The sequence below is a fragment of the Labrus mixtus genome, chromosome 3 (genome assembly GCF_963584025.1).
Source record: "Labrus mixtus chromosome 3, fLabMix1.1, whole genome shotgun sequence".
NCBI classification, from domain to species: Eukaryota; Metazoa; Chordata; class Actinopteri; order Labriformes; family Labridae; genus Labrus; species Labrus mixtus.
Genome location: NC_083614.1, coordinates 31,930,561 through 31,935,482, shown reverse-complemented (window position 1 = coordinate 31,935,482; position 4,922 = coordinate 31,930,561). Strand labels below are relative to the sequence as shown.

At 39.6% G+C, this 4,922-nt stretch overlaps 1 protein-coding gene across 1 annotated transcript in view; it reads left to right on the top strand.

Annotated features, from left to right (window-relative positions):
* The first annotated feature begins 3,874 nt into the window (after nt 1-3,874).
* pde4ba (phosphodiesterase 4B, cAMP-specific a) overlaps nt 3,875-4,922 on the top strand; it is a 197,060-nt gene continuing 196,012 nt past the window's right edge. Inside the window, exon 1 of the mRNA XM_061034965.1 lies at nt 3,875-4,254. The gene's annotated coding sequence lies outside the window, so the exon portion shown is untranslated. The remainder of the gene's footprint in view (nt 4,255-4,922) is intronic.

Genomic DNA, 4,922 nt, shown 5'->3' with positions numbered 1-4,922 from the left:
ACATAGAAAGACTTAAAGGGAGGTTAGTTTAGATTCTAAAAATTGGAATCAAAAAAATATTATAATAATAATAATAACTTTATTTATATAGCACCTTTTAAAAACACAGGTTTACAAAGTGCTTTGACAAACAGCAAAAACAAGAACAAACTAAACCAAACACAGAAGAACAGAAACAACAGCAAGAACATAACAAATGTAAAATACTAAAAATAATTAAATACAATTCAACAGAAAAGAACCCAAAGTGCACGATACCCAACAGACATATATAACCCGACCATCACAAGAACCATCACAAGAACCATCATAAGAACCATCATAAGAACCATCACAAGAACCATCATAAGAACCATCATAAGAACCATCATAAGAACCATCATAAGAACCATCACAAGAACCATCACAAGAACCATCACAAGAACCATCACAAGAACCATCACAAGAACCATCACAAGACCCATCACAAGAACCATCACAAGAACCATCATAAGAACCATCATAAGAACCATCATAAGATCCATCACAATAACCATCATAAGAACCATCATAAGAACCATCATAAGAACCATCATAAGAACCATCATAAGAACCATCATAAGAACCATCACAAGAACCCAACAACACGAGCTGAGACCAAGAGGAACCAAAGATTTAAAAAGATGTAAGACACTAAAAGAGATAAAAGCAAATAAATAAAAAGATAACAGCATGATGACATTTAGAAGCAGCTGTTTGAGTTTGAGGGAAGCCTCCATGCTTCGATGACAGCAGCTCATAAACAGCAGACATTTTCATCAGAAAGAGTTTCAGCAGAAAAGAACATGCTTTTCTCTGAATCTTGCAGCCTTTTCTCTCCGTCCAAAAAAAAAACAAAAAGGGATTTCAGGTTGCAGGTTACTCCAACCTCTGAACTCACACGTGTGAGCTGTCCAGCTGCTCGCAGGTGTGCTGAGAGGCAACAGCTAGTCTAAGGGGCTTTCAAAGGCCAAACAAACCAGAAGTGCCATGCACATGATAAAGACACAAGATAGTGTTGTCCTGTGAGAAAGCAGAGGATGTTTTTTTATATGTGTTGGTGGAGGTGTAAGCTAATATTCAAATCAGAAAAGCGTGATGTTTTTTTCTCACCTGAGTCGACAGATGGAGATTTTTTTTCTGTTTTTATTTCTGCTAGAAAGAAAATGACAACAGCTTCTTGTGGAAGTGTGAAGGAATTTGTCAATTAATCCAGTGTGTGGTGAGAAAAAGCAAAAGCAGTGCGTGATATTCATGAAAAGATCGGACCCCACATTTCTTTACAGTCAGCCCCCCGGCAGACATAAAGAAGAGAAACACTCAATCATGAGCTACAGCAGGAGATGGTGGAGATGTTATCTGTTCATATATTTGCCAAAATGCAACATGATATAAGACATTGGTGCTTTTTGTTTTTAGCAATCAAACTTCTTTACTCCATGCTGCTGATGTTTGTGTGTTTGTTTGTTTACCTGTTTGCATGACTGTGTCCTTTTTGTGTTTGTGTGTGTGTGTGCACATGCTTGTGTGCATGTGTCACAGCATCCCTCTAAAACGAGCAGATGGCAATGCCTCCTAATCATGGTTGTGTTACTTAAGTCGTAAATCCCCTTATTGAAAAAAAAACCCCAACACACAGACACATGCACACACAAAAACACATGCAAGCTTGGCAGTCTTCTCATTGGCTCTCCTTCCACTTATAATCAAACAATGGCAAGACACTCATACACACACACACACACACACACACACACACACACACACACACACCACTGGTATACCATCCTCACTGTAATATGCACTAATATGACTAACACATCATTAATTAAACACAACGCAAAACAACATCTTGGGTTTTGTGGGTTGGAGGAAACAGGCCGAGTGGGAATCAACCAGAATCAGCAAGTATTTGCTTCCAATTAGAAGTAAAAAAAAAATGCACTGTGTCATTGCTTAAACGGATGTGATTGGTCACTCATAGAGGCATCATGTCTCATCAATATGGAGGACTCCAATTCTCATCTGCCTTGGTGCCTAGTGACATCTTTAACACAGTGAGAAGATGAATGTCAGTCAAATGAGGAACCATCAACATTTTTATAGAGGTTTTTTTAAATCTCTGTACCACCGTCTACATGGCCTTAAAATCTTAAATTCACGGGTAGGGACTGAATGTTTTTTCTTTCGTAACAACATGTTCTTCTTGTCACATTTTCAATTCAATAAAAAACACCCCTCTTCGTCCTTCGGTAAGCAGCTCAGCTTTGGAATATAAAACGACCTAAATAAATTTATTTCATCTCAATCTTTTGTCGCATAGAGAAGATGTTTACATGTGCAGCGCATTCATGTTTCTCTCCTGTAAATGTGGCTGTTCAGCATATGACTTTATTCATAGCAGTGTGATAGATGAGGAGCCTCGCAGTAGAGAAGGAGCTGCACATCTCATCAATGTGTGTGTGTTTACAATCTTTGCCTTCCACATTGGGAAGGGTAATCACATGTCAGAAAACGGGGGCCTTTTCTCTGATCCTCTCCTCTATAACCATGAACTGCATGAGACACACTGCCTGTACAGAGTATATAAAGTCTGAGCCAGCAAGAGGCAAATGGTTTAAATAGCTTTGTATGTGCAGCTGTGTGTGGAGTCGCAGAAAAGGAATAGGCTTAATGTGTGTGATACATTTTCACACTAGAGTGCCCAAAAGGCTGTGATAGAAAATAAGAGGGACTGCACGTTCTTAGGGTTCCTTTTCACAACAAAAAGGGGGAAAAAAACCTGGCTCATCGGCTTTAAACAGATATTTGGTTGTTTGATATGCTGGTGAAACATCATTTCTCTTAAACTCTTTATATGTGATTTTTTTGATCCAGCAGATGTCGCCCTTGAGCACCAGCATGAAACCAAAACAATTTGCGCTGCATTGTTGTGTTAGCATGCTAATGCTAGCGATCTTTATTATGCTCGTATCTTCACACTGCATGTAAATTTACCTGAAATGATCGTGATCTAGAAACACAGTTAAGCAGTGAGTACAGTATGTTATTCTTCTTTTCTCTAGTCCCTCAATTAAACAACTTTTATACACGAGGGGAGGAGTCAGCCGGCCGTCCGGGCGATGTAAACAAAGTGAAGATAGGACTCTGAAAACTCTGAAAACATCACAGACAGTGGGACTCGGGTGTTACACCCATTGTAGACAGTCATGACTCACAGAGTTATTTTCAGAGATATACTTGATTTATATTATATTTAAGTGTTAAAAATCACATATAAAGATTTTAAAGCCTTGAAAAAATAAAACATCTTTATGTAGTTATTCTTAAGCCTGGTTTATACTTTTGATTAGGGAACCTATACCATAGTAGCCTACACTGTAGGGTGCACTACATACTTGTGCGTTGGTACTCCACATACAAACGCTAGTTGGCGCTCACAGGTGCTTTAATATTTAAAATTAGTTTTTTCATTTAATCCCCTCGGAAATAATATCTTATGATAATTAAAATGATCAAGGCCATTATAGAAGATTTTTTATTTCCAGATCAGTGTGTCCAAACCTCCTTTTATAAACAATATAATATTAAATGTTTACGTGGTCTCTGCTGCTGATATCCATTTATTCTGTAATGACAGCTCTTTGGTCCCACTCCGGACTCAGCTGCGCTCTCTCTCTCTCTCTCTCTCTCTCTCTCTCTCTCTCTCTCTCTCTCTCTCTCTCTATTTCTTTCTGCCTCTCAATTGGTCCACACTCCTCGTCTGCTGAGAGGCTGGAGAAGGAGGAGGAGGAGGAGGGACGGTCGGAGGGAAACACTGAGTTTCAGATGCATTTGGCGAAAGCCTACAACTCCCCCCGGTCTCCCAAACACAGGATCCTCGGTCCTGGATGCAGCTTGGTAATGGTCACCCGGGATGAATGACAAACCAGAAACAGTATAATCCACAACGCGCCAGTTAGGTTTCAATCCTGCCTCAATGTCGGAAAAAAAAAGTGTAGCTCCAACAAGAAACCCTTGATTATGTAAAAAGAAAATCTGGATTGCCCGGTTCGTTCAGTGGGGACAGTTGTGGAGTGAGAATATCTCAGCAGAGGATGGAGACGGAATAATAAAAAAAAACAGATTTTTGGATTTTGTGTTGACAGCTGCTCCATCGTGCAGAAACAACGCGCAGCAGGCGTCGGGATTCCCTTTGTCCCCCCACGTGTGGATGAGCTGTGGCGAAGACACAAGGTAACTGAGAAGCTTTTTCTCCACTATTCACTTGAATGTGTCAGATGTGCGTGAATTTTGATTTCTTAACGCCTCAGTGAAGAAAAGGGGCTGAATGCAAAAGAGGGTGAGGAGATTTTTGGTTGGCTTCGTTTCGCTCCAGTCTTATTACAACGACAAGTTCAGCCGGTAACCCCCTCCTGCTGTTTCACCTTTTTACACGGGCAGGCTGCATCCTTCAGTTATTCAATAAACACTTTTTTGGTAAAGTCATACGGACACAAAAAATATCATTTTGAAAGAATATATTTTCTAAATTAAATATTGACTTTAAAGTATTCTTATTGTAAATGTGACCATTTAATGTCACATGTTTGCCTTTGCATTGTAAAATGTAATTGGACGTTTGTGCACGTAGGCATTTTTTTTATTGGGCTTTAGGAAGTATCAGTCAACCCCCCCTTTGGAATAAGCGTCATTGATTTACAGCAACATTGAAGTCATATTTCCTGCATCAGTGTCATCCACAACTACCTCCATACTTCACAGAAAAGTGCTCATTAGTGCAGTCAGATACAAACTGTCCACGTGGATTCTGCCTCCTAACAGTGGTGACCTGACCTGCATTTTAAAAGTGCATTATGTTATTATCATCATCTGGACGACACGCATCTGAGGCAGTACTGTTT